Consider the following 17,701-nt stretch of genomic DNA (forward strand, 5'->3'; position numbering starts at 1 on the left):
GAAATCTACAAAATCATGACTTTTTACCTAGATTCAACGGCTGAATTGCAAGAAAACAGCAGAATTCTGCAAGAAATCATCAAAATTCTTACAGAAAACCGCATATTTCGATGCAAAACGACGATTTCTCGCCGATTTTCGTTGTTTTCTGGCTTGAATTCGCAAAGAAGAGCACGAAATCTACAAAATCATGACTCTTTACCAAGATTCAACGGCTGAATTGCAAGAAAACAGCAGAATTCTGCACGAAATCGTCAAAATTTTTAGAGAAAACCGCATATTTCGATGCAAAACGACGATTTCTCGCCGATTTTCGTTGTTTTCTGGCTTGAATTTGCAAAGAAGAGCACGAAATCTACAAAATCATGATTTTTTACCAAGATTCAACGGCTGAATTGCAAGAAAACAGCAGAATTCTGCACGAAATCATCAAAATTCTTAGTGAAAATTGCATATTTCGATGCAAAACAACGATTTCTCGCCGATTTTCGTTGTTTTCTATCTTGAATTCGCCAAGAAGAGCACGAAATCTACAAAATCATGACTTTTTACCTAGATTCAACAGCTGAATTGCAAGAAAACAGCAGAATTCTGCACGAAATCATCAAAATTCTTACAGAACACCGCATATTTCGATGCAAAACGACGATTTCTCGCCGATTTTCGTTGTTTTCTGGCTTGAATTCGCAAAGAAGAGCACGAAATCTACAAAATCATGACTTTTTACCAAGATTCAACGGCTGAATTGCAAGAAAACAGCAGAATTCTGCACGAAATCGTCAAAATTCTTACAGAAAACCGCATATTTCGATGCAAAACGACGATTTCTCGCCGATTTTTGTTGTTTTCTGGCTTGAATTCGCAAAGAAGAGCACGAAATCTACAAAATCATGACTATTTACCAAGATTCAACGGCTGAATTGCAAGAAAACAGCGGAATTCTGCACGAAATCATCAAAATTCTTAGAGAAAACTGCATATTTCGATGCAAAACAACGATTTTTCGCCGATTTTCGTTGTTTTCTATCTTGAATTCGCCAAGAAGAGCACGAAATCTACAAAATCATGACTTTTTACCTAGATTCAACGGCTGAATTGCAAGAAAACAGCAGAATTCTGCAAGAAATCATCAAAATTCTAACAGAAAACCGCATATTTCGATGCAAAACAACGATTTCTCGCCGATTTTCGTTGTTTTCTATCTTGAATTCGCCAAGAAGAGCACGAAATCTACAAAATCATGACTTTTTACCTAGATTCAACGGCTGAGTTGCAAGAAAACAGCAGAACTCTGCACGAAATCATCAAAATTCTTACAGAAAACCGCATATTTCGATGCAAAACGACGATTTCTCGCCGATTTTTGTTGTTTTCTGGCTTGAATTCGCAAAGAAGAGAACGAAATCTAGAAAATCATGACTTTTTACCAAGATTCAACGGCTGAATTGCAAGAAAACAGCAGAATTCTGCACGAAATCATCAAAATTCTTACAGAAAACCGCATATTTCGTTGCAAAACCACGATTTTTCGCCGATTTTCGTTGTTTTCTGGCATGAATTTGCAAAGAAGAGCACGAAATCTGCAAAATCATGACTTTTTACCAAGATTCAACGGCTGAATTGCAAGAAAACAGCAGAATTCTGCACGAAATCATCAAAATTCTTAGAGAAAACCGCATATTTCGATGCAAAACGACGATTTCTCGCCGATTTTCGTTGTTTTCTGGCTTGAATTCGCAAAGAAGAGCACGAAATCTACAAAATCATGACTTTTTACCAAGATTCAACGGCTGAATTGCAAGAAAACAGCAGAACTCTGCACGAAATCATCAAAATTCTTAGAGAAAACTGCATATTTCGATGCAAAACAACGATTTCTCGCCGATTTTCGTTGTTTTCTATCTTGAATTCGCCAAGAAGAGCACGAAATCTAGAAAATCATGACTTTTTACCTAGATTCAACGGCTGAATTGCAAGAAAACAAGTAGTGATACAAAGCCGGTTCTGCAGCGGAAGTCGTAATCTCGAGCGCCCGTCCGGTGATGTATTGCTGGTCATCTACCAATCAGGCGCACAGATGGTGTCGGCGGCTCTTCCGGCGTATTGCTGGTCATCTGCCAATCAGGTGGCGGGTGATTTAAAAATTTGACAGATGGCGGTGGGAATTTGACAGCTGGTGGCGGGAAATTGAAATGTGTAGCCGGTTGGAGGCGCCGCGAGCCGATAAACAGTTCAATTTGCGCGTGCGCGGCTAAACGGCGGGAAATTTAAAAATTTGACAGATGGCGGTGGAAATTTGACAGCTGGCGGCGGGAAATTTGAATTGACAGATGGCTGTAAATTTGACATTTGATCGTTCAAGATGGCGTCTTTAATTGTGACAGCTGGTAGAGGATCAAGATGGCGGTGACGGTTTGGGTGACAATCATAGAGGGCGCTAGAGTGAGCAAAAATTTCAAAAAGTTTTAAGCGCGGTCCTCGGCAAAAATTTTTGGAATTTCTCGGAAAAAAATATTATAATTTCTCGGAAAAAACATGTAAAATAGTTCGTTATTTGGGTGTGGTCATTTGGTCTGATTTCCGCGTTTCTCGGAATAACCGCAAACATTGATAACAGACCAAACTAGATGTTTTCAAACAAGACAAAAATTTAAAATAGTTCGCAGGGTATAAACAAGGTGTTTGAGATTTTCAGTCGCTGCTTGTATTTTTTATGAGACTTTTGGTGGGTCGTATGTACGATTTTCTGTAGCGGGATATTTAAAAATGGTGGAGTGCACGCCATCTATCCATCGTGGTGTGGTAGAAATCTGTATTATCGATTAAAAAATTTTCTGGAAATATGTAAAAAGTGTATGGGGCAATGACACTATTATAGCGATCGAGTACCTATATAATAATAAATTAATGAAAAAAAAAAATTCTGCAGATCGTCTAATGTATGCAGGAATCTGCAAATCGATCAACATTAGTAGATGTCATATTTTTAGCGCAAATTTTGAATTCGATAAGAGGTGTGTGAGTGGGTGGTGCGTGCAAATATAAATCCAATTGAACTTCCGTAATTTACAAGTATTCAAAATGAATACGCAAACAAGAGAAGAAGTCAAATCAATTATTAGAAACCGATGGCCTAATCTTAAATTTGTAAGTTTATGATCTTTATATAATATATTTATGTTTTATTTTAACCTATCTTTATCAGTTTGTCTTGGTGTCTCTTGAAAAACTCCCTGAAGATGCTGAAATTCTCAATATATCAGGGTGTGAACTAGGCAGTGTAGGTTGTATAAACAATACATGGGGCCTACATATTTACCATAAGGTGAGTTCCTTTTTTCATATATTTTCAATTCAAGGAATTTATTTTTGAATATCTTCACAGTATCCTGAGACAATTCGAAGGCGTGGAAGACCACGGAAAAGGAAGCCTTCTTTTCAATTTATTGCTTTGTAAATATATTATATACAAATAAAATTAAATAAAAGTATAAAGTTTTATTTATTATTCAAAATAAAGGGCGTGCAATATAAGCAATAAAGAATTACTTAACTAATTACATATATGAAAAGCGTGTTTGGCGCTTTTTGGTAAGGAGCTTATATTTTTTCTTATTATAGTCATCGTCGTCGTCGTCCTCATCGTTGCAGTGATCTGTGAGAAAAATATTATCAATATTTCATAAGAATGATCATCAATGTGATGATTAGAATAAATTGAATAATGATCCCCACGAAAGTGAATTAATTTTATTCAAACTAATAAATCGTTTATTGTCAAAAGATGATAAAGCTTTTATTAATTTTAAAAGTGCAAAGTGATGTATTTGAATTAAATGTATTCTGTCGTGCCCATTTTTAAAGCTGAAATAAACAATAAAGCAATAAATAGCCTGTTCAGAATACGATTTTTCACAATACCTACATTTCATAATTTGAATTTAAATTCGAATCTAACGAATAAATTGTGTTAAATTAATCTTTATGCGGTAAATGATGTTAATATAGATGTTAGTGTTAAAATCAAGACATTGATATTATTACCTCTATTTTTGTGCTTCAACTTCCTCGACTGTGGCACGTATGAATTTGATCCTGCTGATATTTTAACGAATTTGTCGATTGAGAGAGTTAGAAATAAAATTGAATCAAGTTGCCATCCACTTCCAGATGATTCAAAATTACATGTCTGCGAATGAAAAATTAAATTAATACTAATAATAATAAGACATGTAAGTACTTACTTGGGCAATGAGATTTCGAAATAAAAGCGTCAAAATATCGTGTAGTTTCTCATTCGTTGTTGTTTTCAAAAATATTTTATTTTCAGTAGTAAAGTATTTATTTTCTCCGTTGACTTTATCATCATCCGCCAGCCGTAACACATATTTGCTACATAATTCCAAATTAAATTTGAGAGCACCCAATTGTTTAATTTTTTTATGTAACAAATCTTTAATCATATTCATCGAATCAACCAACAACTCGAAAAGTTCCACATGGTTATGGTTGTAGAGAATGTAGGTCTCAACGCGCGATTTGAACGCCAATAATGGCTGTAAAGGAGAAATTAATACCAAAATTTAGTTAAAATAAAGACTACTTACTTTGATTAGAGATAACCTTCGTAGTGGAGCTGATGTTGATGATGATGTTGATTGCTGGTGCTGGTGCTGCTGCAGTCCACTTCCTTGAGGTTGATGATGATGATGATGGGAAAATGCTTGTAGTTTTTCGTCTAGTAAATGTTTTAAACATTGGAGTTGAATAAATTTTGTTTGATTTTTGCGTTTTTCCCAGACAGATTTTGATGAACTCAACAATAGGTTTTTACATTCTTTTGTTGACTTTGCAATTTCTTCATTGATTTCGGTCACATTTTCTTTCGAATCCAAAGAAATATTGTTCAACATGTTTTCTATGTTCTTGATTTGTTCATCCATGCTAGTAGATGATGTTGATGAAGATGCTGATGATGACGATGACGACGACGATGATGATAGTTTCGTTGATTTATTCATGTTTCTCAAATTCAAAAACGTTGGCCTTTTCTGCCTTACCAACGTCTTTCTGCCCTCTGAAGATGATACTTGATCCTTTACCGCTCAACAAATAATTTCGAAGCTCGGAATTATCCAAAAAGTTTTGCGCCAAACGTTTGGGTAAAAAGAGATCACCTTTTCCATCAACAGAACAAACAACCGAATTTCCAAATTTTGTTTTAATACACTTTATATTAATAATTTTATACGAATGATCAACTACTAAGTCTTCATTTGCCCGAACACGATTGGGCAATGTGCATGAAGCGGTGTCATTTAATGACTGAAGAGTATTATGATGATTGGAATTCATTTTAATGATTTAAGTAATGCACGCGGACAGTAAAACTAGAATGAAGTGTCTGAAACTGAAATGAATAATAGATCTCCTTGTATGAAATAATTTATTACGTCACACAAAAATGATAAGCAAAAGCGTAAATTTGATTGGTTCTAAAATTAAAATATTTCATCATCGGTAGAAACCACCGAAGAAGAGGAAGAAGACGATGAAATATGTACAGTACTTGCTAATGTATATTTTTTCAAATGTAATTTAATACAACACCTTTTAAATGACTGTATTGAAAATAATGGTTTGTTGATGCACCATCCACACCAAGACCCAGAATCACCTACGTATTGGTACAATTTAGTAGATTTTATGACATAATGTAAAACAACTTTTTTTAGTTTAATACTAAAATCTGAATAAGATGTAACGTTTAATGAAATTATGTGGTCCACACATTTAAAACATACTCCAAACATACAGAGGTATTCATCATCACCAAACGTAACATCATAAAAATCGAAATTTATGCAAATGTACTTGTATCTTTGAATATTTCGAATATGTAGTCCGTATTCATTATAATAAGGGTTTTGGTATATCAGTAGTTTCATAAAGTTTTCACACTTCACTCTTTCACCCCACGTATAATTTTGATTAAGACAATTTTCACATTGACAATTAGCAAATTCGGTACCACTTTCAGCATTTTCAACGGAGATTATAATATCATTCTCAAGTCTTTCAGTCCAATAAAATTTGAGAAAATCGTACCATAAAATTGTCGGTAAAATATTGTATAAATTAACAATGCTATTTCCAAATGGAAAAGATTTTATTATTTGTATAAACGTTAAGTTTTGCAACGATTTTGGAGCTGAACCACTCATTTTTACTGTAATTGATTGATTGATTAGCAAACGACAGCACGACTTATTGCAATTGATTCGACTGGAAATATAAGAATATAAAACACGGAACTTTACCACTGAGGGAACGTTTTTTAATAAATCTGGGAAACCACGATTACCATAAATTACGTAATTGAACGGAAAACCTAACCAATGAACTAATTTGATAAAAAGCTGTAGTTTTCCTTAATATTTCATTAATCAGTAATAAAGTTAAAATCTGATTTACTCATCATTCTGACAAATTGGGATAATTTAAATCAAATTGTTTTTCATTAGAACAATTTATTTCGAATATCGACAAATCTTTAATATTCGATCGGGTGAACACAATTAAATTCATATTATTAAAAACCGTTAACACTGATCGAGTTGGTGATGTAATATTTTCTACAGATAAGACGGAAACATTACCACTAACAGAATGTTTTTATAAAACACGGAAACCACTTTTACCACAACTTCGTATTTTTACAAAATCCTTTAAACTAATTTGATAAAAAACGGTGGTTTTATTAGCATTTTATTTATAAAACTTATAAAAAATATAAGTATAATATAAGTATAATTAAAATTTTTAATTTACTCATTATCATCTTCTATTTCTTCTCCTTCTTCTTCTTTATTTTCGAATGTTACAAGCCGAGATAGTAAATTCTTAATTTGAATCAAAATGTTTTCATTGGGGCAATTTATTCCGAATATCGACAAATCTTTGATAGCGGATCGTGTGACCGCATTTAAAAATTCATCGAACTCAAAGAAATTCATTTTATTAAAAAAGTACATTTTTCCGTTAACATATCGTATTGCACCTAATAATTTATGTGCAGGAACGCCTGGAAATCGTTCCGATATCAAGCCGACACTATTTATTTTATTAGAACACGGATTAATGTTTACAAATTTATTATGATCGAGAAATAATATCACATCACCAGAATAAGTCATTAATGCTGAACGAATTGGTGATGAAATGTTAAACATTTTTTCTACAGTTATCGGGTTATTATTTTTACTTGATAATGTTAATTGAGGTAATTTTACGATATAAATTTGATTTTTTACAATAATCATTACTTTTTCTTCATTATTTGAAGGCAATTGAAATATTACAGAAATTTCCTTAAAATCCAATGGAAGAAATTTCAACCAATCAGTAATTAACATTGGTTTCGTATATGAATTTTTTCCAATTTCGATTAACCATACCCATTTTTTGTAAAAAATATAAAAATGGTTTTTTACAATTAAAAACGTACTGATTTTTTTATTTAATTTACACAAATCCGGATATGTTTCATTTTGTCCTGAACTCGATGAAGATGAGCTGATACTAGTGGTAGCTGTAGTAGTAGTGGTTGTTGTTGTAGCAGTAGTTGGAAAAGTATTTTCATTCTTCTGGTTAATGCTTTTGGTAGTAGGCAAATATGTTCCATATAAATTTTCAATTGCTCGTATATCATCAGTATCTAAAGATTTTTTACCATGTTGATAATAAGCATACATAATAGATGAATTTATATATGAATGTTGTAATCCTAAGGTATGTCCGATTTCGTGAAGAATAACAGACAAAAAATCTAAATCATTTTCGTTTGGGTTATCGTAAAAATTCCATCTTTCCGCTGAATCAATATGCACTTCCGATACATTTGAATGATTAGGATAATCAGCATGTGCTAAAACTCCTCCTTCTCCATCTAATTTACTAGAGCAGGGTCTTCGATGTATGAAATAAGAATGCACACCGTTGGCGAATGTAATAAAAATATTTGGAAATCTGCTGAAATTCTCTTCGATAAACTTAAAATTGGTATTTTGCTCCCAAATTTGAAATGCTTCACGAATAATTTTTTTAATTTTTTCATCTCTCATATATGCACGCCACGTGAGGTTCATGTGATGCCATATTTTATCTTTCTTTACATTAAAATCCGATAAGGTATCCGGTATACCACAACGAGGACGTTCGATAAATTTTAATGTTTCGTTATCAATCTCTCCAGTCGAATTTAAGCTGTAGAATTCTTGAAATTCAAATAAAGCAGATCTTATTTTTTCGTAATTATTTTCTAATAATGATAAGGAGTCTGATGATGATAATGATGATGATGATTCGTCAGTACTATCACCGAAAAGATACCCATATTTATACAAATAATGAACTACAATTTTCTTTTCATCTTCACTATTACTGTTGAGATAATTCCCATAAATTATCATGCGATTTAAACATAACCACAAAACTAATAACAAAGTCGTTTTCATCATTATTTATTCGTAAAGATGAAGTGTTTAACTAAGAAAAAAATCGTAGTTACGTCTTTATATATCTATATTGAAATCAAATACATATGTATTTATAATTACATAGTACAAACATATTTATCATTACAATAGAAGCTGTAGGCACCTATGTATTACTACAATTCATATTGTACAATTTGATTTCTATTTAATTTATTGTATGTAAATGTAAGTAAGCCTGAAAGTAGTACGATTAGAGACATTTCAATAATCGATATAACTAACAAGAAATCATTGTAATGTTTGCATTTTGCTAATTTTACTTTTTCATCAAATTCATTAAAAATATTATTTACAACATTATTCCATACAGATGAAAAATTCATTGACGGTTCTGATGGTTTTATTATTGAAATTGAAGACGTAGTTATTGGTACTTCCGCTGACTGTGATAATTGTGTTGGTGGAATAAATAACGAATTTGATAATTTAATCCAATCAGAATCGAAATAAGATCGATTTTGAAAAACAAATCTTAATTTATAAAATATTGTTCGATTTGATGATGTCATCATACTCGTTATTGTTGGTGACATCGTCGTCGTCGTCTCGGTTGCCGATATCGATGAATCGTAATCGAAATTATTTTCTTCATCTTGAAAAATTGAAAGTTGAAAATCTCGCCCCATATTTTTCATCATCATCCAATTATCAGGCCATGTATCGTTAAAATTATCACTAATGGAGATATAACATTCAATTATATCCGAAGTACGTTGTACATGTAGAATGTTGTTAATTAATACAACAAATAATACATATATATTCATCATCTTCTTATTGTGTTTTATGATGTTGTTGTTGATGATGATGATGATGATGATGATGATGATGGTTTCGTTTGATGTCAATACACCTGGGGCAATTTTCTAAAGAGGGTGGTGGTCCGTCAATTACATCGACGTTCTCGTTGTAGTCGTTGTCACAATAGTAATGTTCCAAACAGGGTAAATGATTTTTGATATCGGAATCTTCTTTAAAAATTGCTGGTAACTGGTTGTAAATTTGAAATAAATCAATCGAAGATAAATTAATCAATTGAAATTTAATTTTATCCAGTAGATAAATTTTGGTTTCTTCAAAATACAAAATTTCTTGTAATAACTTTTTCTGTCTAATCACTTCACTACAACGATTACTGCTGCTGCTGCTGCTGCTGCTGCTGCTGCTACCGTTATTGCTACTACTGCTAGTATCACTACTGTTATTGTTCATAGCAACACACACACAAATAATTTGATTTAATTTGATTTATGGAAGATCATTTATATAACATTTCTCCCTCTTTTTTACTATCAGTTTTCATATAAAGATTATTATTTTTACCATTTTTGATGACAATAAATATTATACAATATGTATTTGAATAAAAATTTTGGTACAAAAAAATCTTGATCTTATTTCAAAGGTTGCAACTCTCAAATATATGAGCTGTCACACTATTTTTCATCATAAATTTTGGATCAGTCTCATTACGTATGCGAAAAAGAGATAGAGCATTGTCGAAAGAGGAAACTATATGAAAGATCATATTAAGACAAAAATCAGTCAGTGTTTCTACGTATAGAATGAATAAAGTGTCGAAGAGTGTTTCTGAAAATGGATCAATTTTGTTGTGAAGATGCAATCAAAATTTCAATAAGTAACATTGAGAATGATGCGTATTGTTCGTTTTCCGATTTTCTTCAAAAAAATAATGATAACATCATCATCATCAACAACAACAACAACAACAACAACAACAACATCACCATCAACACCAACATCGAGAAAAGTGTCATCTATAAATTTTATATCGATCTTATTCTTACGTGCAACAGATACATCGATAAAAAAATTTCATTTTATAGTGTAATGAGTGAAATAAAAAAAATACATCTTTTGTATAATAAACTAAAAGTGATTATTCCCCCCATCAAATGGAGATTTAAAACCAAATGCAAAAAATGTAAAAAGAAAAAGAAGACCATCAATTTACTGCGACGACTCCCGTAAGAATGATGGTGATTAAATTAGATCTTATTAGGTATGTAGTAGGAATAAATTTAGACCAATCATAATCATTATCAATAGGTACTTTATTTGTCATCTAGAAGAAAAAGAAGTTAGTTGTTAGCTAGCTAGCTAGCTGATAATATTGATGTGTTGGTGATTTCCTCAGCTCTCTACGAAATAATTAATAATGAAGATTATCGTGTGTGACATCCAAGGATTTTGTATTCCTGAATTTATTCCGAAAGAGCTTACACTGTTCGACGGAAAACAGATCAGCCATTACTTTTTCAAGTCTCCAATACCGTACCAATCACTTGATCCAGAATCGCGTCGACAAGTCAACTATTTAGAAAAATCGCATCACATGATACGATACACTTCAGGAATAATTCCATACCAAGAAATCGACAACATTTTAGGATATCATTTCGATTCCGAACATGGTGAGCGGGTCGATGTGATCTACGTTAAAGGAAGAATGAATGTAATTTTCTTAAAAGACTACTTCAAATATCACACCGACACCATTACATGGTCTCCTGAAATTATTAATATAGAAAAAGACGTCAACACCACAATTCAATGCATCGAGAAATTTCCAAAGGCCATTCCGTTCTGCATGTATCATGAATATGCTTCAGGAAATAAAAAACTATGTATTTGTAGCGCCAATAATGCACATTATTTATATAATTGGATATGTAATAATAAAATTTATAAGAAATAAAATTTGTGTTTCGAACACTTTTGTCACCTTCTACAAGCTTAATTAATACAAATTCATAATTAAAATGATAAAATTAGAAATATCAACGTTTGCGGTGAATGCAATATGCTTTCGTATCTGCAGGAAAACCACTTGCGGCTTCAATATCAACCTTAAGAATCGATTCGAAAGTCACTAACTTGGTTGATTGCACTTTAAAAATAATATTTAAATTACTACAACTACTCTGTACCTTGGAATTCAAATCATAGAGCTCCTTTAACCCTCTGGTCCCCTTTTTGTTGTTTCTTAAACAAATTTTAAATTACGTCGTAATTAATCTGACATCTGTTATAGCCAACTGGCATTGTGATTTTGTGAAGATTTTTGTTGGAAAAGCATTCCCGAAGTATCTTTTACCTTTCTGAGGGTAAATTGAGGTCTCTCGAACCCGATTTTTTCATTCGCAGACATGCAATTTTGAATCGTCTGGAAGTGGATGGCAACTTGATTCAATTTTATTTCTAACTCTCTCAATCGACAAATTCGTTAAAATATCAGCAGGATCAAATTCATACATGCCACAGTCGAGGAAGTTGAAGCACAAAAATAGAGGTAATAATATCAATGTCTTGATTTTAACACTAACATCTATATTAACATCATTTACCGCATAAAGATTGATTTAACACAATTTATTCGTTAGATTCGAATTTAAATTCAAATTATGAAATGTAGAAAAATCGTATTCTGAACAGGCTATTTACGACGACTCCTTACCTAAAAACGCCAAACACGCTTTTCATATATGTAATTAGTTAAGTAATTCTTTATTGCTTATATTGCACGCCCTTTATTTTGAATAATAAATAAAACTTTATACTTTTATTTAATTTTATTTGTATATAATATATTTACAAAGCAATAAATTGAAAAGAAGGCTTCCTTTTCCGTGGTCTTCCACGCCTTCGAATTGTCTCAGGATACTGTGAAGATATTCAAAAATAAATTCCTTGAATTGAAAATATATGAAAAAAGGAACTCACCTTATGGTAAATATGTAGGCCCCATGTATTGTTTATACAACCTACACTGCCTAGTTCACACCCTGATATATTGAGAATTTCAGCATCTTCAGGGAGTTTTTCAAGAGACACCAAGACAAACTGATAAAGATAGGTTAAAATAAAACATAAATATATTATATAAAGATCATAAACTTACAAATTTACGATTGGGCCATCGGTTTCTAATAATTGATTTGACTTCTTCTCTTGTTTGCGTATTCATTTTGAATACTTGTAAATTACGGAAGTTCAATTGGATTTATATTTGCACGCACCACCCACTCACACACCTCTTATCGAATTTAAAATTTGCGCTAAAAATATGACATCTACTAATGTTGATTCCTGATTCCAGATTCCTGCATACATTAGACGACCTGCAGAATTTTTTTTTTTTTCATTAATTTATTATTATATAGGTACTCGATCGCTATAATAGTGTCATTGCCCATACACTTTTTACATATTTCCAGAAAATTTTTTAATCGATAATACAGATTTCTACCACACCACGATGGATAGATGGCGTGCACTCCACCATTTTTAAATATCCCGCTACAGAAAATCGTACATACGACCCACCAAAAGTCTCATAAAAAATACAAGCAGCGACTGAAAATCTCAAACACCTTGTTTATACCCTGCGAACTATTTTAAATTTTTGTCTTGTTTGAAAACATCTAGTTTGGTCTGTTATCAATGTTTGCGGTTATTCCGAGAAACGCGGAAATCAGACCAAATGACCACACCCAAATAACGAACTATTTTACATGTTTTTTCCGAGAAATTATAATATTTTTTTCCGAGAAATTGCAATTTTTTCCGAGAACCGCGCTTAAAACTTTTTGAAATTTTTGCTCACTCTAGCGCCCTCTATGATTGTCACCCAAACCGTCACCGCCATCTTGATCCTCTACCAGCTGTCACAATTAAAGACGCCATCTTGAACGATCAAATGTCAAATTTACAGCCATCTGTCAATTCAAATTTCCCGCCGCCAGCTGTCAAATTTCCACCGCCATCTGTCAAATTTTTAAATTTCCCGCCGTTTAGCCGCGCACGCGCAAATTGAACTGTTTATCGGCTCGCGGCGCCTCCAACCGGCTACACATTTCAATTTCCCGCCACCAGCTGTCAAATTCCCACCGCCATCTGTCAAATTTTTAAATCACCCGCCACCTGATTGGCAGATGACCAGCAATACGCCGGAAGAGCCGCCGACACCATCTGTGCGCCTGATTGGTAGATGACCAGCAATACATCACCGGACGGGCGCTCGAGATTACGACTTCCGCTGCAGAACCGGCTTTGTATCACTACTAAAACAGCAGAATTCTGCACGAAATCATCAAAATTCTTAGAGAAAACCGCATATTTCGATGCAAAACGACGATTTCTCGCCGATTTTCGTTGTTTTCTATCTTGAATTCGCCAAGAAGAGCACGAAATCTACAAAATCATGACTTTTTACCTAGATTCAACGGCTGAATTGCAAGAAAACAGCAGAATTCTGCACGAAATCATCAAAATTCTTACAGAAAACCACATATTTCGATGCAAAACGACGATTTCTCGCCGATTTTCGTTGTTTTCTGGCTTGAATTCGCAAAGAAGAGCACGAAATCTACAAAATCATGACTTTTTACCAAGATTCAACGGCTGAATTGCAAGAAAACAGCAGAATTCTGCACGAAATCGTCAAAATTTTTAGAGAAAACCGCATATTTCGATGCAAAACGACGATTTCTCGCCGATTTTCGTTGTTTTCTGGCTTGAATTTGCAAAGAAGAGCACGAAATCTACAAAATCATGACTTTTTACCAAGATTCAACGGCTGAATTGCAAGAAAACAGCAGAATTCTGCACGAAATCATCAAAATTTTTAGTGAAAATTGCATATTTCGATGCAAAACAACGATTTCTCGCCGATTTTCGTTGTTTTCTATCTTGAATTCGCCAAGAAGAGCACGAAATCTACAAAATCATGACTTTTTACCTAGATTCAACAGCTGAATTGCAAGAAAACAGCAGAATTCTGCACGAAATCATCAAAATTCTTACAGAACACCGCATATTTCGATGCAAAACGACGATTTCTCGCCGATTTTCGTTGTTTTCTGGCTTGAATTTGCAAAGAAGAGCACGAAATCTACAAAATCATGACTTTTTACCAAGATTCAACGGCTGAATTGCAAGAAAACAGCAGAACTCTGCACGAAATCATCAAAATTCTTAGAGAAAACTGCATATTTCGATGCAAAACAACGATTTCTCGCCGATTTTCGTTGTTTTCTATCTTGAATTCGCCAAGAAGAGCACGAAATCTAGAAAATCATGACTTTTTACCTAGATTCAACGGCTGAATTGCAAGAAAACAGCAGAATTCTGCACGAAATCATCAAAATTCTTAGAGAAAACCGCATATTTCGATGCAAAACGACGATTTCTCGCCGATTTTCGTTGTTTTCTATCTTGAATTCGCCAAGAAGAGCACGAAATCTACAAAATCATGACTTTTTACCTAGATTCAACGGCTGAATTGCAAGAAAACAGCAGAATTCTGCACGAAATCGTCAAAATTTTTAGAGAAAACCGCATATTTCGATGCAAAACGACGATTTCTCGCCGATTTTCGTTGTTTTCTGGCTTGAATTTGCAAAGAAGAGCACGAAATCTACAAAATCATGATTTTTTACCAAGATTCAACGGCTGAATTGCAAGAAAACAGCAGAATTCTGCACGAAATCATCAAAATTCTTAGTGAAAATTGCATATTTCGATGCAAAACAACGATTTCTCGCCGATTTTCGTTGTTTTCTATCTTGAATTCGCCAAGAAGAGCACGAAATCTACAAAATCATGACTTTTTACCTAGATTCAACAGCTGAATTGCAAGAAAACAGCAGAATTCTGCACGAAATCATCAAAATTCTTACAGAACACCGCATATTTCGATGCAAAACGACGATTTCTCGCCGATTTTCGTTGTTTTCTGGCTTGAATTCGCAAAGAAGAGCACGAAATCTACAAAATCATGACTTTTTACCAAGATTCAACGGCTGAATTGCAAGAAAACAGCAGAATTCTGCACGAAATCATCAAAATTCTTACAGAAAACCGCATATTTCGATGCAAAACGACGATTTCTCGCCGATTTTTGTTGTTTTCTGGCTTGAATTCGCAAAGAAGAGCACGAAATCTACAAAATCATGACTATTTACCAAGATTCAACGGCTGAATTGCAAGAAAACAGCGGAATTCTGCACGAAATCATCAAAATTCTTAGAGAAAACTGCATATTTCGATGCAAAACAACGATTTCTCGCCGATTTTCGTTGTTTTCTATCTTGAATTCGCCAAGAAGAGCACGAAATCTACAAAATCATGACTTTTTACCTAGATTCAACGGCTGAATTGCAAGAAAACAGCAGAATTCTGCAAGAAATCATCAAAATTCTTACAGAAAACCGCATATTTCGATGCAAAACAACGATTTCTCGCCGATTTTCGTTGTTTTCTATCTTGAATTCGCCAAGAAGAGCACGAAATCTACAAAATCATGACTTTTTACCTAGATTCAACGGCTGAATTGCAAGAAAACAGCAGAATTCTGCACGAAATCATCAAAATTCTTACAGAAAACCGCATATTTCGATGCAAAACGACGATTTCTCGCCGATTTTCGTTGTTTTCTGGCTTGAATTCGCAAAGAAGAGCACGAAATCTACAAAATCATGACTTTTTACCAAGGTTCAACGGCTGAATTGCAAGAAAACAGCAGAATTCTGCACGAAATCGTCAAAATTTTTAGAGAAAACCGCATATTTCGATGCAAAACGACGATTTCTCGCCGATTTTCGTTGTTTTCTGGCTTGAATTTGCAAAGAAGAGCACGAAATCTACAAAATCATGACTTTTTACCAAGATTCAACGGCTGAATTGCAAGAAAACAGCAGAATTCTGCACGAAATCATCAAAATTTTTAGTGAAAATTGCATATTTCGATGCAAAACAACGATTTCTCGCCGATTTTCGTTGTTTTCTATCTTGAATTCGCCAAGAAGAGCACGAAATCTACAAAATCATGACTTTTTACCTAGATTCAACAGCTGAATTGCAAGAAAACAGCAGAATTCTGCACGAAATCATCAAAATTCTTACAGAAAACCGCATATTTCGATGCAAAACGACGATTTCTCGCCGATTTTTGTTGTTTTCTGGCTTGAATTCGCAAAGAAGAGCACGAAATCTACAAAATCATGACTATTTACCAAGATTCAACGGCTGAATTGCAAGAAAACAGCAGAATTCTGCACGAAATCATCAAAATTCTTACAGAAAACCGCATATTTCGATGCAAAACGACGATTTTTCGCCGATTTTCGTTGTTTTCTATCTTGAATTCGCCAAGAGGAGCACGATATCTACAAAATCATGACTTTTTACCTAGATTCAACGGCTGAATTGCAAAAAAACAGCAGAATTCTGCAAGAAATCATCAAAATTCTTACAGAAAACCGCATATTTCGATGCAAAACAACGATTTCTCGCCGATTTTCGTTGTTTTCTATCTTGAATTCGCCAAGAAGAGCACGAAATCTACAAAATCATGACTTTTTACCTAGATTCAACGGCTGAATTGCAAGAAAACAGCAGAATTCTGCACGAAATCATCAAAATTCTTACAGAAAACCGCGTATTTCGATGCAAAACGACGATTTCTCGCCGATTTTTGTTGTTTTCTGGCTTGAATTCGCAAAGAAGAGAACGAAATCTAGAAAATCATGACTTTTTACCAAGATTCAACGGCTGAATTGCAAGAAAACAGCAGAATTCTGCACGAAATCATCAAAATTCTTACAGAAAACCGCATATTTCGTTGCAAAACCACGATTTCTCGCCGATTTTCGTTGTTTTCTGGCATAAATTTGCAAAGAAGAGCACGAAATCTGCAAAATCATGACTTTTTACCAAGATTCAACGGCTGAATTGCAAGAAAACAGCAGAATTCTGCACGAAATCATCAAAATTCTTAGAGAAAACCGCATATTTCGATGCAAAACGACGATTTCTCGCTGATTTTCGTTGTTTTCTATCTTGAATTCGCAAAGGAGAGCACGAAATCTACAAAATCATGACTTTTTACCAAGATTCAACGGCTGAATTGCATGAAAACAGCAGAATTCTGCACGAAATCGTCAAAATTCTTAGAGAAAACCGCATATTTCGATGCAAAACGACGATTTCTCGCCGATTTTCGTTGTTTTCTGGCTTGAATTCGCAAAGAAGAGCACGAAATCTACAAAATCATCACTTTTTACCAAGATTCAACGGCTGAATTGTAAGAAAACAGCAGAATTCTGCACGAAATCATCAAA

General features: G+C 33.7%; 1 long non-coding RNA gene across 1 annotated transcript; it reads right to left on the bottom strand.

Moving 5' to 3' along the window:
- Positions 1 to 3,486: 3,486 nt before the first annotated feature.
- LOC148166697 (uncharacterized) lies at positions 3,487 to 4,077 on the bottom strand. The gene is made up of 2 exons (XR_015771001.1): positions 4,045 to 4,077; positions 3,487 to 3,655 (listed from the first exon to the last, which is right to left on the bottom strand). It is a non-coding gene; the product is annotated as an uncharacterized LOC148166697 (long non-coding RNA).
- Between the last annotated feature and the right edge of the window lie 13,624 nt (positions 4,078 to 17,701).

The sequence above is a fragment of the Gnatocerus cornutus genome, unplaced genomic scaffold, assembly GCF_029298725.1.
Source record: "Gnatocerus cornutus isolate USDA-ARS CGAHR unplaced genomic scaffold, icGnaCorn1.1 ctg00000021.1, whole genome shotgun sequence".
Classification (NCBI taxonomy): domain Eukaryota; kingdom Metazoa; phylum Arthropoda; class Insecta; order Coleoptera; family Tenebrionidae; genus Gnatocerus; species Gnatocerus cornutus.